Below are 20,000 nucleotides of genomic sequence, written 5' to 3'. Positions count from 1 at the left end.
TTGGCCCCAGCAAAGTTCATGACCAACTCCTCAAAAGCAAACAAAACAAAAATAAAAATAGACAAATGGGACTTCAATAAACTGAAGAGCTTCTGCACAGAAAGAGAAACAATCAACTGAGTAAACAACCTACAGAATGAGATAAAATATTTGCCCACTTATACCTGGGCAGCCAATTCAGCAGGCACTGCAAGTTCCTAGCACAAATCTCAGCAGCCATTTTGACTGGCTCCTGGAGTGCTAGCAAGACAGAGTCACCCATACACCTGAGAAAAAAGGGGCTGAAGGCAGGGAGCCAGGCGATCTGGCTTCGTGGCTCTTACCTCTATGGAGACCAGCAATCTGAATCCCACTGGCTTGGGATTTTCATAGCCAGCACAGCGGTTTGAGCTCAACCCTGGACAGTTGAGCTCTGTTGAGGGAGGGGAGTCCACCATTACCAAGGCAGCTCTAACTTTATCTGCGTAAACAAAAGCACAGAGAAGTTTACACAGCAGCTGGGGGGAGCCCAAGGCAGCTCAACAATGCCTCTGCAGACAGACTGTGACTAGAATCCCTACTTTCTGGGCAGAGCATCTCTGAAAAAAGGCAGCAGCCTATCAGGGACTTATAAATAAAGCCACACCTTCTTGAGACAGAGCACCTAGGAAAAGCAGTGGTTGTGAGTCCCACTGCAGCACACTTAACCGTTGCTGCTCAGCAGCTCTGAAGGGAGCAGTGGAGCTCATAGCACAGCACTTGAGCTCTGACAAGGGACAGAATGCCTCCTCAATAGGCTCCCTGACCCCTGTATATCCAGAGTCACCTCAGACAGGAGAGCTCTGGCTGACATCTGGTGTGTACCCTTCTGGAATGAAGCTACCAGAGGAAGAAACAGGCAGCAACCCTTGCTGTTCTGCACCCACTGCGAGTAATTCCCAGGCAAGAAGGGTCTAGAATGGACCTCCAGCAGTCCTGCAGCAGAGGGGCCTGACTGTTAAAAGGAAAACTAAAAAACAGAAAAAAATAACCTCAACCTCAACAAAAAAGACACCCACTCAGTGACCCCATCCAAAAGTCACCAACTTCAAAGACCAAAGGTAGATAAAACCACGAAGATGGGAAGAAACCAGTGCAAAAAGGATAAAAACACCAAAAACCAGAATGCCTCTCCCTCTCCAAGAGATCACAACTACTCACCAGTAATGAAACAAAACTGGATGGAGAATGAGTTTGACAAATTGACAGAAGCAGGCTTCAAAAGATGGGTAATAACAAACTTCTCTGAGCTAAAGGAACATGTTCTAACCCAATCCAAAGAAACTAAGAACCTTGATAAAAGGTTAGACAAAATACTAACTAGAATAACCAGGTTAGAGAAGAAGATAAATGACTTGATGGAGCTGAAAACACAGCACGAGAACTTCACGAAGTATACACAAGTTTCAACAGCTGAATCAATCAAGCAGAAGAAAGGATATCAGAGATTGCAGATCAACTCAATGAAATAAAATGAGAAGGCAAGATTAGAGAAAAAAGAGTGTAAAGAAATGAACAAAGCCTCCAAGAAATATGGGGTTATGTGAAAAGACCTAATCTACATTTATTGGTGTATCTGAATGTGATGGGCAGAATAAATCCAAGCTGGAAAACATTCTTCAGGATATTATTCAGGAGAACTTCCCCAATCTAGCAAGGCAGGCCAACATTCAAATCCAGGAACTACAGAGAACAAGGCATATAATCAACAGATTCACCAGCGTTGAAATGAAGGAAAAAATGCTAAGGAAAGCCAGAGAGAAAGGTAGGGTCACCCACAAAGGGAAGCCCATCAGACTCACAGCAGCTCTCTCAGCAGAAACCCTACAAGCCAGAAGAGTGTGCGGGCCAGTATTCAACATCCTTACAGAAAATAACTTTCAACCCAGAATTTCACATCCAGCCAAATGAAGCTTCATAAGGGAAGGAGAAATAAAATGTTTATGGACAAGCAATTGCTGAGAGATTTCATCACCATCAACCCTGCCTTATAAGAGCTCCTGAAGGAAGCACTAAACATGGAAAGGAACAACCAGTACCAGCCACTGCAAATACATACTAAATGGTAAAGACCGTTGACACAATGCAGAAACTGCCTCAACTCACAGGCACAACAACTGCTAGTATCAAAATGGCAGGACCAAATTCACACATAACAATACTAACCTTAAATGTAAACGGGCTACATGCCCCAATCAAAAGATATGGACTGGCAAATTGGATAAAAAGTCAAGACCCATTGGCATGCTTCATAGAACTGGAAAAAATCACCTTAAACTTCCTATGGAACCAATAAAGAGCCCACAGAGCCAAGACAATCCTAAGCAAAAAACACAAAGCTTGAGGCATCACGCTGCCTGACTTCAAACCATACTATTAGGCTACAATAATCACATCATGGTACTGGTATCAAAACAGAGATATAGACCAATGGAACAGAACAGAGGCCTCGGAAGTAATGCCACAAACCTACAACCATCTGATCTTTGACAAATCTGACAAAAACAAAGCCACGGGAAAGGATTTCCTGTTTAATAAATGGTGTTGGGAAAACTAGCTAACCATGCACAGAAAGCTGAAACTGGAGCCATTCCTTATACCTTATACAAAAATTAACCCCAGATGGATTAAAGATTTAAGCATAAGACCTAACACTATAAAAACCCTCGAAGAAAACATAGGCAATACCATTCAGGATACAGGCATAGGCAAGGACTTCATGACTAAAACACCAAAAGCAATGGCGACAGAAGCCAAAATAGACAAATGGGATCCAATTAAACTTAAGAGTTTCTACACAGCAAAAGAAACAATCATTAGAGAGAACCAGCTACCAACAGAATGGGAAAAAAGTTTTGTAAGCTACCCATCTGACAAAGGGCTAATATCCAGAATCTATAAAGAACTAAAACAAATTTACAAGAAAGAAAGAACCCCATCTAAAAGTGGGTGAAGGATATGAACAGGCACTTTTCAAAAGAAGACATTTATGCTTGCCAGCAAACAAGAAAAAATGCTCATAATCACTGGTCATTAGAGAAATGCAAATCAAAACCACATTGAGATACCATCTCATGCCAGTTAGAATGGTGATCATTAAAAAATCTGGAGAAAACAGATGCCAGAGAGGATGTGGAGGAATTGAAACGCTTTTACAGTGTTGGTGGGAATGTAAATTAGTGTAACCATTCTGGAAGACAATGCAGTGACTCATCAAGAATCTAGAAATAGAAATATCTTTTAACCCAGCAATCCCATTACTGGGTATATACCCAAAGGATTATAAATCATTCTTTTATAAAGACACATGCACACATAAGTTCATTGCAGCAGTGTTTACAATAGCAAAGACCTGGAACCAACCCAAATGCCTATGAATGATAGACTGGACAAAGAAAATGTGGCACATATATACCATGGAATACTATGCAGTCATAAAAAAGGGATGAGTTCATGTCCTTTGCAGGGACATGGATGAATCTGGAAACCATCATTCTCAGCAAACTGACACAGGAATAGAAAACCAAACACTGCATGTTCTCACTCATAGTTGTGTGTTGAACAATGAGAACACATGGACACAGAGGGGAATATCACACACTGCGATCTTTGTGGGGGTGGGGGGCTAGGGGAGCGATAGCAGGGGGTGAGGAGGTTGAGGAGGGATAACATTAGGAGAAATGCCTAATGCAGTTGAAGGGGAAATGGAGGCAGCAAACCACCATGGCATGTGTATATCTATGTAACAAGCTTGCAAGATCTGCACATGTACCCCAGAACTTAAAGTATAATAAAAAATATGTATTTGCCCACTATGCATCAAACAAAGGACCAGTATCCAGAATAAATAATGTCATTAAGCAAATCAACAAGGAAAAATAATCTCATTTTAAAGCAAGCAAAGGACATGAACAGATGCTTCTCAAAACAGGACATACAAATGGCCAAAAAATAAGAAAAGAATGAATGCTCAATATCACTAGTTATCAGAGAATGCAATGAGATACCATGTCACACGAATCAAAATGTCTACTATCAGAATTTTAAAAAACAATGGATGATGAGGATACCAAGAACAGGGAACACTTATACACTGTTGGTGGGAATGTAAATTCATTCAGCCTGTGTGGAAAACAGTATCGACATGTTTCTAAGAATTATAAACAGTACTACCATTCAATCCAGTAATCCTTCTACTGGGTATCTACCCAAAGGAAAGAAAATAATTGTATCAAAAATACACCTGTATTTGTATGCTGATTGCAGCACTATTCACAACAGCAAAGTCATGGAATTAACCTGAGTGTCCGTCAGTGGTTGAATGAATAAAGAAAATTTGGCTTATATGCACTATTAAATGTTATGCAGCCATAAACAACAATGAAATCATGTCTTTTGCAGCAGTAGGTATGCAACCAGAGGTAATTATCGTAAGTTAAATAACTCATGAAACAGAAAGTCAAACACTGCCTATTTTCACTTACAAGTGGGAACTAAACAATGGGCACATATAGACATAAAGATAAAAATAATAGACACTGGGAACTCCAAAAGGGAAGAGTATGGGAGGAAGTCAAGGGTTGAAAGTTTGAAAGTGAGTAGTATGTTCACTATTTGAGTGATGGGTTGACCTGAAGCCAAAACCTTAGCATTATGCAATATACCCATGTAACAAATCTGCACATGTACCCTTTGAATCTAAAATAAAATACCAAATAAACAAACCTTGTGTGTTAGGCTGTTCCTGTGTTGCTATAAAGAAATACCTAAGGCTGGGTAATTTATATTTAAAAAAAAAAGTTTAGCTCATAATTCTGCAGGCTGTACACTAAGCATGGCATGGCATTGCTCAGCTTCTGGTGAGGCCTTGGTCTGCTTACAATCATGGCAGAAGGCAAAATGGGAGCAGGCATGTCACATGGCAAGAATGGAGCAAAGAGAGTGAGAAGGGGTGCCACACATTTTTAAACAACAAGATCTAGGTAGAACTCACTCACTGTCATGAGGACAACAGCAAAAGGATGGTGCTAAGCTATTGAAATATCCACCCCCATGATCCAATCACCTCCCACCAGGTCACACCTCCAGGACTGGGTATTACAGTTCAACATGAAATTTGGTGGGGCAAATATCCACACTATATCAGCACTGCAACCAAAAAAAAAAAAAAAAAAAAAAAAAAAAGCATAGTCATGCATTCCCACTCTGCTGGTCAGAATCCTCCAGTGTCTTCCATATCATTCATAGTAACAGCCAAGGTCCATATAACAACCAGGGAGAACATACCTGAACAGGCTCTCCTGCTACCTATTTTTTATTCATTACCTTATACACTCCTTCCCACTATCTCTACTTCAGTCTTTCTAGGCTTTCTGTGGTCCGTCTAACAAGCCAACAAATAGGCCCTCACCTCGGAGCCTTTGCACTGATGGTTTTTTTTCTGCCAAGTCTCCTCTTCCCAAAACCATTCTTATGGTTCAATTTCTCTCTTTATTCTAGTTTTTGGTGAAACACCACCTTTACCAGTAACACTAATACTCATTGCTTGGATAAAACATACATACTGTGATTAGCTGATAATGGACCCCAAGGATATGGCCATGTCTTAATCCCTGAAACCTGTGAATATTACCTTATTTAGAAAGAGTCCTTGAAAGTGTGTTAACTCAAGAATCTTAATTTTAGGTTATCTTGGATTATACCAGTGGGCCTTCAATGCCATCACAAGTGTTTTTATAAGAGAGAGGCAAAGAGATCAGACACATAACAGACAACAAGGTGATGTGATGATAAAGACAATGATTGAAATAATGTGGTCTCAAGCCAAGGAATGCCAGCAACTACCAGAAGCTGGAAGAGCCAAGGAACAGCTTCTATCCCAGAGCTTCAGGCATGAGTGTGGTCCCACTGAAAACCTGATTTCAGTCGTCTGGCCTCCAGCAATGCATAAGAATAAATTTCTGTTCTTTTAAGATTTCAAGATTGTCTGATTTGTTAAAGCAGTGATAGAAAACTATCACACATATCAAACACCTAGCCTCTCTACCTTGCTTTATTTTTAATCCATAGCATTTTACATCTCACATAATATGCAATTGCTTTTGTTTGTGGTTTTAAATCACATGCTGCTAGAATGTAAACACCATAATAACAAGTACATTTTGTGCAGTACCCCATTCTAGAGCAATGCCTGGGACACAGTTCTCAATGATTCCTTGAGAGAGAGAGCAAAAGGAGGAAGAGAGGGTAGAAGGGAAGGACAAGGAAGGAAGAATTGAGTACTAAGTACTTAAGTTCTTAGTACTTAGTATGTCATTATAAGAGCAGGATAATAAGTATAGTTAGAGGAAAGCAACAATGAGAGTGAAGGGATTAGTACTAAGTTCTCAGTACTTAGTACTGTCATTATAAGGGCAGGATAATTAAGTAAGGTCAGGGGAAAGCAACAATGATAGTGAAGGGATTAGTACACTAATGTGCAAAATGTAATTGTAGGAGCTAGATATCTTTAATTTAGAGAAGATAATTCTTGGTCTAAGTGTGGGAAATAGATTATAATGGAAATGGATCAATGATTAAAAGCTTTGTAAAAGTGTATTCTATCATAGAAATTGGGAGTAGAGAGGAAGGAGAGGGGACATGTTGGTCAAAGGGTGCAAAGTTTTAGATAGACAGAAGGAATAAGTGTTAGTGATCTATTCCATTGCATGATGACCATAGTTAATAACATATTGTATATTTCAAAATTGCTAAAAGAATAGTTTTCAAATGTTCCCATTACAAAAAATAAGTGGGTGAGGGGATAGATATGTTAATTCATTTGATGTAATCATTCCACAATGTATACAGATATCAAAACATGACATTGTACCCATAAATATATACAATTATTATTGTCAATTAAAAAAATTAAAAGAAGCTTTAAAGAAATTCTAAACATTAACACTGAATGTATATCAGTACACCCTAATGGTATTCCTATTTTTGGTTATTTGAGAAATCTGCAGTATGGAGAAAATAAAATTACCATTCATACAAACAGAAATACCATTCAATCCAGCAATCACCCTACTGGATATCTACCCAAAGGAAAAGGAATCATTATATCAAAAAGACACCTGCACTTGTATGTTTAGAGTAGCCCTATTCACAATACCAAAGATATGGAATCAATCTAAGTGTCTATCAATGGATGCTCAGATACAAAAATGTGGTACATTACCCAATGGAATACTATTCAGCTATAAAAAGAATGAAGTCATGCCTTTTGTAGCAACATGGATGAAACTGGAGGTCCTTAAGTTAAAAAAACTCAGAGTCCAGTATTGCATACTCTCATTTATAAGTGGGAGCTAAATAACACACACACATGAGCATAGAGTGTGGAATGATAGGCATTGGAGACTCCAAAGGGTAGGCAGGTGGGAGGGAAGTGAGGGATGAGAAATTACTTAATGGGTACAAGTACCCTATTCAGGTGATGGATACAACAAAAACTCAGATTTTACCACTAAGAAATAGATTCATATAACAAAACTACACTTGTATCCCTTCAATTCATACCAGTTAAAAAAAAATAAAAGAATGTTATGTACATTGGGATGCTAGAATTGACTGCATCCATAATATATTTCATGGATGGAAAGATGCACAGGACTAGAATGGCTCAATAATCATCAGGAATATTATAAGAAATATTCCCACATTATGTAACCAGTTTGGAAGGCATCTAAAGTTTCTTCTATTTAAATTGAAACAGAATTAATCATGCAAATAAACATACCTGCTCTGATTTAAACAGTAGGACACCAATTCTGAAATAGCATTGAGAGTTTATAATAGTTTATCCATCACCTTTTTTGCTTCAATAAAACAGAGAAATAAATAAACTTCTATCAAAATAATAGGTTACTAGAGAGTGGTTTTCAACCAAATGGGAAGTACATCAGAATCTCCTAAGATGTGAGCAGAGTCATGTATAGTAGGCAGTCCAGGGGAAAAAAATGGATGGTTCTGCTGTGCTCATTGAGCTGGACATGCCTCTGCATTTATTCATTGGCCTAAATCAAGGCTTTCCTTTTTTGAAAATCTAATGATTATCCTTTTAATATGAACTGAAACACTTGATATTTGGAGGGAGGGGAGCTTCAAGTTTCTATATGGTTCCTTATTTTTTCACTTTAGATTTAAAAGGAACTAGTAGCGATAATGAATGGACGAGCTTTCCTAAAATCACGTTCTTTTTAGAAGTAAAACATTATTCAAAAGAAAGCTTAATGTGATTAAAAGATTCTTAAAATCTAACAATTATTTAAGAGAAATTAAGAAATTTAAATTTTCTCATTCACTTATTTAACATGAGGTGGAAAGGACAGAAAGGAGAGAATAAAGGAAATAACTTACCAAAACTATTTTAAGAAAAGTTAGAAAACCTGAATAGCTGTATAAATGTTAAACCAAATAAAACAAAAATAAAATATTTTCACACACACACAAAAACAGAAGAATACCAGGCTAAGATTTTTTTGTAAAAATGAGTTCCACTGAACAGTCCAAGAACAAGTAATTCTAATCTATGCTATATACTATACTAGACTACAGAAAAGTAGCGTAATTCCCAACTCATTTCAGGAACTCAGCATAACCTTGATAATAAATGTTGACAAAGACATTATAAGAGAAGAAAATTATAAGCCTAACAAATAATTATAAATGAAAAATGTGCTAAAGAAAGTATTAGGAAACCAAAGATGGCAATGTACAAAAATCATAACTCATGACCTAACCAGTCGTACTTTGGGAATGAAACATAGATTTAACAAAAAAAATTCACCAGAGATTATACAAGAAAAGCCATATGATCACCTCAACTTATTTTTTTAAATTAGACAAAATTGAACACCTATTAAATATTACTGTTAGTTAAACCTTAGCAAATTAGAAATACAAAATAATTTCTTAACATGAAAGAGAATAACTACAAATAACATAAAACAATCCTCACATTTCATTACAAAGGGGTGAAGTCATTTCTTTCAAACTAAGGGACAAGAGTTCTTGCTTTCTTCAATTTTTTAACACTGAATTAGAGGCATAGGCAGTATATTAAGGCAAGAACAATAAGTACAAGAATCCAGATATGGAAAAAATAGAAATAAAATGTCATTACATAGAGATGATATGGTTTTGTACACAGAAATAAAAAATAATCAAAAGACATAATAAGAATTAATGAGAGGTTAGCAATATGATGAGATACATAATTTACTATTATTTCTGTGTATCAGCAACCAGACATTAAAAATACAATCTGTAAAACAGATACCACTTGGAAAGAACATTAAAAAATATTTCTCAGAATCCATCTAACAAAAGTTGTACAGTTTTAAAATATGATTGCAAAACTGACAATCTTTTCATCCCGAGGTGGGATCTATGTCCCTGTCCTCGAATCTGGGCCCTGCAACTGCTTGATCATCAAAATCTGGTTCAAGTGACACTATGCCAGTTTCCAAATGCAGGTCTCAAAGAAACTGGAACTTCCATTTCCAGTCTCTTAGTATGCTGGCTCTTAAAACTCAGTACACTTTGCTGCAAGGAAATCCCTACCAGCCTATGTGGAGAGACCACAGGGAGAGGCCCTGTGACTGCAGGAAATGAGATGTCTGGCTATCTTTCAGCTGCTGGACATTCCCCCTTCCCGATCATACTTACTCAGTCAAGCTTCAGCCACCATCTCACTGCAACCACAAGAGAGATCTTGAGCCAGAACTGCCAGCTGAACCCCAACTGCAGAAATTATAAGAGGCAATAAGATTATTTTTATTTTTTTTAAGTCAGTAAGTTTTAGGTTGATTTGTTACATCGACAATAAATAACTAAAGATATCACTATGGGGAAATTTTAAAATTTTGCTGAATGACATTTTAAAAATTAATGACATAGATTCAAAGCAACTGTACGCAAATCTCAACAATCTTTGTTGGTGGTGCTCCTTTAGAAGAAAGTGGGGTCTTTTCACATATTGATAATTATTTTGAAGTTATAAAATGTCAGTGTGGTATTGGAGTAGACATAACAAGTGCACCAAAACAAGGAAGAGCTCAGAAGCAGAATCACACAAATATGAAAAAATTTAATATGCTCTAAATCTCACTACAGACTGGTTGGAGAAAGAATGGCATTTTCAATAAATGTTGTGGGGACATTTGTTATTCATGATGGGAAAGAAAGTGGACCTATACCTCACACCATATACAACCAGCATTTCCAGGTAGAATAAAGACTTTTCTATGAATGATAAAATTATGAACTTTTAAGATACATAATAGGAGACCTGCTTTACAACAGCCTACTGGAATTCTCCCAGTGCATTAAGAACTTCTGCAAAACCTTAAGGCAGACAATTCAATAGAAAAATGAACAAAAGTTATGGGTAGGCACATCATAAAAGAGTAAGCCCAAATTGCCATAAAAATCTTAAGAAACCTTAAAACAGTGAATTTTACTGTATGCAAATTATACCATAATAAACAAACCAAAATAAAAATGTGAAAAATATGACCCTTATGACTAATCTTGGGAATACAATTTAAAACCACAATCAAAACATTTCTTACTACCAAATAAGCCAAGAAACAAAAATTCTAATAAAATACAGTTTTGGCAAAGATATGAAGCAAATGGATCATCTATGTACTGCTGGTAGGAATACAAATTCGCACAATTTTGGAAATCAATTCAATGTTAATAAGTTACGAATGGCACAGCAATTCCTCTGTTGGTTTTATACCCTAAAGAAATTCCTACAAATGGGCACCAGAGTCATGTAAAAGAATGTTGTAGCATTGTGTTAAATAGAAAGACTCTAGAAACAACTCCAATTTATCAATAGTAAAATGGCTGTATTTATTGTGGAACTGAATAATGTAAAATATACATTAGTAGAAAAATCAAGGAACTAGATTTATAATAGTCTATAGGCAGTATGAGACCATTTGTATATAATTTTAAATCATACAAGACAATGCTATGCTCTATTTAGTAACAGATATATTGTAAAGACACGTGTGTGTATGTTCATTGCAGCACTATTCTCAATAGCAAAAGTATGAAATCAACCTAAATGTCCATCAATGATAGACTGAATTAAAAAAATGTGGTACATATACACCATGGAATACTATATATCCATAAAAAAAGAATGATACCTTGTCCTTTGCAGGGACATAGATAGAACTGGAGGACATTAGCCTTAGCAAACTAACATAGGAACAAAAAACCATATACTACGTGTTCCCACTTATAAGCAGGAGCCAAGTGATGAGAACACAGAGAATAAGGTAAAATAACTATGATTACTAAGCTTAATACCTGGGTGATAAAATAATCTGTCCAGCAAACCCATGACACAAGTTTACCTACATAACAAAATTACACATGTACCTTTGAACTTAACATAAAAGATTAAAAAAGAGAGAGAGAAAGAAAATTTTAAAAGTCATTTTAAAAATCCATGAGGTTGATTTTTAAAATGCAAGATTGTGGTTGTCTTGGGTTGTGCTATTGAATGACACTGGTGGAGGGACACCCTGGGATGACAAGTCTAGGCTGGGTGTCAAGCTTGGTGTCTAGAAAGTTGTTCAATATATTATTATTTCTTTATTTTGCCTGAAGTAGTCCATGAATATTTTTGAATTTTTATGTCAGATGTTGACGGCCTGAAAAATGTACAGTTCTCTGTATATGTGAGGCCATTATGCCAAGATAGGGTGAAGAATGCATATTTCAAAGTATGAATGTTAGTTTTATGAGAAAGTTGGATCATAATTTCTAGGAATTATGTTCTGTGATTTAGAGAGAGTTCAGAGGTTGACATTCTATTTTTAACTGAAAGCAGACGTGTTAGCCTATGATACTACTTCAAAAGCATTCTTTCCAGGTGGCAGCAATGAAAACGTCTTAGTCTAGAATAAGGGATAATTAATATTTTAATCTCTTAAAGATAGGTAAGATTAAGACAATAAAAGAAGGTTAAAAGATCAGGATCTTAGCATTGATTCTCAACTCTGCAACTATGGTAGTCACTGAAATATAACTAAAACAACCTCAGGGTCTAAATGATGCATCTGTTTGCTTTTTTGAGATTGAAGATTCATGTTTGCTGACTCACTTTGAACCCTTTGGATATGGTTTATCTGCTTAAGACGAGACACAGGGATCCATGGTCATGTGGAATTTTCTTCATGAGATTGCAGCCTTAAAAAAAAAATCTGACTAAAGGTTTTAAACGGTTAAACAGGACAAATTTTGATTATGTCTATGATTAAGCAGAATGCTGAATGATATCAGATGAGGAGAAATCTAAAGAGCAAGTTATCAACTGAGAAAGAATGTACAGAAACCATTTTAAATAAAGCAAATTGATAGTTAATTCCATTTGTTGATGCCCTCGATACCTTGAGAAATTGACATTTGATTCTTTCAAGAACATTGAAGTTGGAAATGTTATGTCATGGCCTACAAGAAGCGTTAACACACATGTCAAATGTTGTCACCCTTTATTTTGCACCTTAATTGGCAGAGCTTGGTGTAGAAGAAAGAAATGAGTCATATTCATTAGGGAAAAGACTAAGGGCAGTTTGGTCATGAAATCCCTATCCTGTTAAACTCCTGGATTAGCCTTCTCTTTAGTAAAATAATATTCTGCCTAAAACTTTCTATGGATTCCATTAATTTTTTTCTTACGTATAAATTCCCATACTTAGGTTACCTTTTTGTATCTGTCTAGCATTTTTCTCTTCTGGAATCATGACATCAGAGATAAAATTTTGTTGACATATTAGGTGTTTATTTTGCCAACTCTTGGATTATAATATCTCTATGTGACATTGTTTAGCATTTTTTCACATAGCAGATTTCCATACAATTTTAAATTATTTCATCCAGATCCCTAAATGTTTTGACAAGTTAAGCTGCTCTGATCTATTTGCAACAACCTTAGCTCTGAGAAAGAATGCCTTCAATTAAAATAATGAGTGAACAGTTCAAAAAAAATATTACAGAAAAATACAAAGGAATGCATAATACCATTGTCTATGCTTCACTGTTGAAATCTGCAGCTTTTTCCCATGGAGACATAACTTTTGGCTTCCTCTTTTGCTATTCAAGATTCAAGGGACTTTATCAAGTGCCATGCTCTAACTGCCTTTAAAAATGTCGATTTGTGAGCACAATTCCAGAAAAGAAAAGAAATAACACTGTATATTGTGAAGATTCAATAAATTTAAGATTTCAGGATTAAGATTGGCCATATTTTAATAAATTACATGACTAGGTGCTAGCTGTCCCATTCCACAGGCTGTAGAATCAAAAACATTCCATTCATATTGCTATGTTCCTATAAAATGAAACACAGTTTAAGGCAGTGTGGTCAACTGCAGCAAAATGAAAGCTTGTCATTTACACTACCAGAAAATGAGTATGCCAAAGGGATCCAGTGATTAGCAACTGAAATATGGTTCTATGGGAAGACACGATTACTGAACAGTAAGATCAGTCTATTTCAACTGAGTTTTTTTTAACGGGATCATGTAAATCCTCAGGTCAATTGTTATACATATCTTAATTTTAGCTTTTTCCCCCTTTTAATGCAAAACATATATAATAACTGTTTTAATAATTTAAAATGATGGCAATATATGCAGATAAAATTGTTATAAAATCTAAAAATTCCTCCCTCGATTATTTATGTACAAACAGAAATTCAGAGAAGAAAACTTATAGCTTCCTTTCAATGGGAAATTATAGTTTATAAGAACACGCACACAAAAATAATAACCACATTGGATCAAACCACTGCTCTAGCAAACCCAAGATTTTATGTATTGTCACACCAAAATCTTCCTGATTGCCATCAGAAATATCATCTTTAAAAATCAAGAATTTAATTTTATACAAATAAATTATCATGTATATATCAATGATTATTTAGTTATACGCCTCTTTATCTCTTTACAAATATGCAGGTCTCTTACTGTCCCCTGCAAACTCTTATTTTAGGGAAAGTTTGGGCTCTGCTAATATATCCTCATGCTTGTTGGGAAATATAATCTAATTTGTTCTATTTAGATATAAAGGATCTCGCAGGCTGAGTTGTTTAATAGCCTTATAATCTCTTGGATTGCTTTTACCTTGTATAGCACAAACAATGTAGACATGAAATGTTAAAAGTAAAAGATATTATTGGCTGTTGTAGCCAGAGAGATATTCAATCACGTAATACGTGTCCAAGATTTGATGTGGATTGGTTTTCATGTTGCTCTCAGACTAAAGGTTATTATTTTTCAGTGAAAGAGTCAGAAAAGAAACTATAAAATCACATTGTGAAGATACGAATATATGCAAAGAGTGGGGAAGAAGAGAAACAAGTTTGTTATACAGGAAAGGAGCAGAACAAAATAGAGATCCTGTAAATATAAGTATCTTGTAAGAGTATTTCAAAGGGGAAATAGTGTTGGTCAACAAAGTTAAAAGATGAAGAGTAACTTCTGAAAATGAGGCCAAGGAAAATTATTACATTTAGACATTAAAAGACATAATTACGGCGAGGGGAGACGATGTCTCCAAATTTGTTAGAAGGAAAACAATTGGGAAAAATGATAGAATTTTTAAAAGCACCAGAAATCAGCCATGAATCAGTTATAGTTTTCTCCTTAGTAGCTGTGACTACTGAAAAACATAAAAACTCTCCCACCCCGAAGATCCATAAAGGATCTTTAAGCAGGGAATGGATCTCCAGGAGCTGCTTTCTGTTTGCCACTCTTTCATTTCTCTCACCTGTTTGAATCTGTCTTCCAGCATTTCGTCCACCCAATTGGAGTTCCCAGAAGAGTCTAGATGGGGAACCCCGAAGCCATAGCATCTAGCCAGTGTGAGAGGATGAAACATTGACCAGGGAAAACACTGCTATTCTCCTTCTTACCTCCACGAGAACCCCCAGATGGTTAACCTATAGGTCATAAATAACGCTGAAGGGAACCATTTTACAAAAGGTTGTGGGCGAAATTTATATTTCATTGCACTGAGAAGAAATTCCATGGTGAGTAAACAGAGGCAATAACTGTAAGAGTTTTCCTGAGCAATTTATTGCTAAAGAGAGTGTCACAGTTCAAAGTGTTTAAATCATTAGCAAGAGGACATGATAAGTGGAGATGGTTATTAGAGAATTTTGTCTATGTTTGTGTGTTATTGGTGGATGATCCCTTCTTACATTATTGAATTAATGCCTCTGATGAAAAAATCCTGTTTATGCTCAAGAAGTAGCCTGCCATTGTTTTAAAATGTTTTTCTATGATCTGTAATCTACAAGTGTCACTGAAAACATTCATGATCATTTGAATAAACAAATCTTTAAGACACTTCATACCCTATTTAGAGACATTAAAAATCCATTACTTACAAAGTAAAAATTGTAATATTCTAGACTTACCCATTTAATGCTATTGCCAACACCTGATCCCTTCATTTGCTTAATAGAAGAAAAGCATATGGACTACTAGATTTCAGAAATGGTCATTTGGTGTCACTCTATTCTTATCCTCAAAATTATTAACATAGGAAAACATAGATATGTCATTATTATTTTTAGCGGGATTTTTCTTTTCTAGATAGACTTCACCTTGGTGTGATAATGGCTTTGTTAAATGAAAGAGATGGCATACTTGTGGGGGGTTGTAAAAATTCAAAAGGAACACTTAAAGTGGAAAATATTAAATTCGTCTTTTGACAGGTTTTCCTATAGAAAGGATGAGAGAGAGACTTTAGAGACAGGACTCTCCAATGAGGCTTTGAATGGTCTTATTTGGTCTGCATTGAGCTAATTACCTGGCTATCTGCCAAAAAGCCCCTTTACCTTGTGCTATGTGGAGTCTAATGTTAGATAATATCTAATTTTTAATGCTAAGAAGTGGCATTTGATGTTGTTACTAGTATCAGGTGGAAAGCAAGGGACAGGAGGTCAGAAACAGTTTCCTGGGAAGTGCTCTTAAACTGCTTCCTATGCAGCAGGGAAGGTGAACAAAGAGAAACCCTGTAGCCACCATTTCCTTATCCTTCATGAGAATAAAGAAAAAGGAAAAGATTTAACATAACCTGCTCAGCAGGAAACTCAACTTTACAGTTTCAGAATAGCATAATTTGGATATTTTATATTAGTCTATCATATCCAAGCATTTCAAAAATAAAACAGGAACAGCTTTAATGCAATCTGTGTTTACCAATATGAGCTAATAAAATCTCATAATATTATTTTGTATTGCACTAATGGATATCGCATTATAGGATATTAGTTAAATCACCCATTATTTCAGTATTTGGTGTGCTATTCATAGTGGAAGCATACACACCATAGTATGAGAGATCTGGTGGGGAAAAAAAATAGGGTGCAGAAAGCATGGCCTTTTAAAAATAGGTTGATGTTGAGGGAAGGAAAGAAAGAGGCAGCAATAATGCAAACAGGGCATTCATTTATGAAAAATCTAAATCTTATGAAGAAGGAGGCAAAATACAGCTTCTTGGATGGCCTGGTGACTTACACATTGCTCCATTAAGAATATACATTCAGTGCTAATGGTGTTTTCAATGATGAGAATTGGATACCCTAAACTTACCTGTCCTCAAGTTTGCCATCTTCCCTTTATCTCCTTAAATCTAAACACATAAACATATATACTGAGATGTTGTCAAGGCCAAAATTCTACAGGTAATAAATGGTGGAATGCAGACATTCACTGAGGCTGTTCTGACCCCAGGCTACTATGTTACACCACCTCCTCATCATAATGTTTAACAAATACCATTACGTATAATTCTGTGCTTAATCAGCTACCATTACTCATTAGGGGGTACTGTGAGTGGTTGGAAGCAGGGATCAAACATTTAAGAAAAACATCCTATGTTCCTGTATATCAATATTTGATTGACATTTAATATTAAGTAATAGTAATACATAAATATTAAGGCTAGACAAGATGATTCAGATAAGGGTCTAGAGACCCTTATCTACTTCATGCATCAATGCGATGAGAGATTGTGGATTCCTGTGAGTGGGGCAAGTATACAGAACATTCTTTAAGAGTGTGGATCTTGAAATCAGAGACAGCCTTTTTCTTTCTCAGTTTGGCCTTTTCTAGATGTGTGGTCACAGGATAATTAAAATTTCTATCACTTGGTTTCCCTATCTAAAGTATAGGGATAATCAACATTTCCTCAAATATATTTTAATAGAATTAAATATAATCATAACAGTAATTTTTTAATTCAGTACCACAAACACATTCTCACTAAATAGACATAATAATTACTTTGAAATGCATAATAATAGCTGGGGCCATGCACCGTGGCTCACACCTGTAATTCTGGCGCTTTGGAAGACTGAGTCAGAAGGATCACTTGAGGTCAGGAGTTAGAGACTTGCCTGGGCAATATAGCAAGACCCCGTCTTTATGAAAAATATAAAATAAAGAGTAGGTGTGATGGCACACACCTACAGTTCTAGCACCTTGGGAGGCTCAGGTGGGAAGACCACTTTAGCCCAAGAGTTTAAGGCGGCTGCAGTAAGTCATGACTGCATCACTGCACTCCAGCCTGGGAACAGAGCAACATCCTATCTCAAAATATTAATTAAATTTAAAAAATAATAGGTGGGATGGCCTTACATCCTGCTTTTCCTGGACCAATCTTGTCCACACCCATTATTCCAGCAAAATTATTCATGTTGCTTTTTTACTGTCATAATTATCTTGGTTTGAATCATAAACTATTTGTGTTCTTTAATTACAGCTATGACTTACTGAATACTTATAATGTGCCACTCCTATTTTTCTTAAATGCTTTTTAGCTCCCTTATAACCTTTGCAAGGTAAATATTATTATTCCTGTTTTATTACACTAAAACAAAATAAGGCATGTAGAAGTAAAGTAGCTTGGGAATTTGAAAGCAAACTTTGCCATGAACTACCTAGAAATTTATTTTTTAACCATGTATATATTTGGGTGATCTTAGCACTGTAATTGCTCAAACACAGCAAAATAAGAAAGGAGTAGTGATGAAAGAAGATAAAAAAGAACAAAGAATTCCTGGGTCAACTCCCTGCTCCCGATGCTATAACCATGCATTAGTTTTCTAGTTACAATCTCCAAAGGTCTGAGCCCATTTGAAATAAAGTTTATTTGAGGTCCTGAGATGTCTCAATTTCTGTATTCAACAGTAACTCTTCCACAAATGTTAATTCTTCTTCTCTATTATGACAGTAGCATTTTATAAAGTTTCATACAATTTGACTTCATCTGACTGTTTGCTCACGATTAGCTTTAGGTTATGCATTTTGGGAATAAATTCTACCTGAGAAATGTTGTTCCGTCTCATGATGCCACTGTAAGAGTCACAGGGTGTAAGTTTGTCCCATTACAATTGTTACATTTCATCATTTGGTTTAAGATGGTAACCATCAAAGTTTTCCACCATAAAAGTATGTTTATTTCACTGTGTGGTTAATATATGATAGTTGGGAAATATTTGAAACTGTCTAAAAACATCTTGTTCTCATCCTCTTATTGTTTCATCATGCACTGGTGATTCATCCCTGATTTGATTATTCTATTAAAATACTGATTTCCTAATATATTCCTTCAACATTTATTGATTGACAGTCTATCATAAAACCAATCTTTCCCACTCATCTTTTCTTCTTCCTTCCTGTGTTTATCAGTTTTTTTTAATTCAATGTGTCATAATCAATTACTAGTTTTAATCATTTTGGTACTCAAACTGACCCAGGATTGGCCAGTGAGGGTTCCATGAAGCTGGCCCCTGTGTCCTTTTACCATGTTCCTCCTTAGTTTCTGAATGTCTTCTTGCTTTCTGGTAAAATAAGGTGTTTCAAGCTCAACTTGTTCTTTCTGAGCCCTGTAATGAATCATTTGTATAATATTCCCTTGTTCCTTTTAGTGTGGAAGGGCATTTAGAAACCAAGATTAGGCCGGGCGCGGTGGCTCAAGCCTGTAATCCCAGCACTTTGGGAGGCCGAGGCGGGTGGATCACGAGGTCAAGAGATCGAGACCATCCTGGTCAACATGGTGAAACCCCGTCTCTACTAAAAATACAAAAAATTAGCTGGGCATGGTGGCGCATGCCTGTAATCCCAGCTACTCAGGAGACTGAGGCAGGAGAATTGCCTGAACCCAGGAGGCGGAGATTGCAGTGAGCCGAGATCACGCCATTGCACTCCAAACTGGGTAACAAGAGCAAAACTCCGTCTTAAAAAAAAAAAAGAAACCAAGATTTGAATGCTAAGTAACTGCATTGCTACTGAGTTGTTATTGTTTCCAAGCCTTTTAATGGAAAGAGCTAATATGACATATACACACAGAGTTGCATGAATATATACATGAGTTACACATATATCATAAAACATAATTATGGATATGATGGATATATCATGGATTCACATTAATAACCACAATTACAATCCTGTATCACAAAATTCTTGCCTTCTCTAATTCCTTATTGGTATCTCTCTTAACAGCAAGAAGCTTGGTTTCTGACAATATCAAAATATGTGTAAAATTCCTGATTCCCACAATACTTAAAAATAATTTTAGGATTAATACACCAACACGACTGAAACAACTAATTTTACTAGGTAAAGTTAATCTATGTTATATATAATTAGGTTTCTTTCTGCTTGTATTCATTTTTAGGAAGTTGTTTATCCTTGTTGATTTAAACTTTTTGAATCTGCAGAATGTTAATATGGTTCCAATGTGAAAAGCATTTCAAAAAGTATACTTGAAGTGTTAGTCCCTCCCCTATTTCTCCTATCTTATCCTTGCCTAACCCTTGTAAATAATCAGTTTCTTTCTCTTTTTTGGATGATCCTTCTTGTTTTCTCGTGTTTCTTTTTGTATACGCATTAGCTTAT

This window comes from Callithrix jacchus, chromosome 9 (genome assembly GCF_049354715.1).
Source record: "Callithrix jacchus isolate 240 chromosome 9, calJac240_pri, whole genome shotgun sequence".
Lineage (NCBI taxonomy): Eukaryota > Metazoa > Chordata > Mammalia > Primates > Cebidae > Callithrix > Callithrix jacchus.
The sequence above is the reverse complement of the archived record's forward strand: the minus strand, read 5'-3'. Positions refer to the sequence as shown.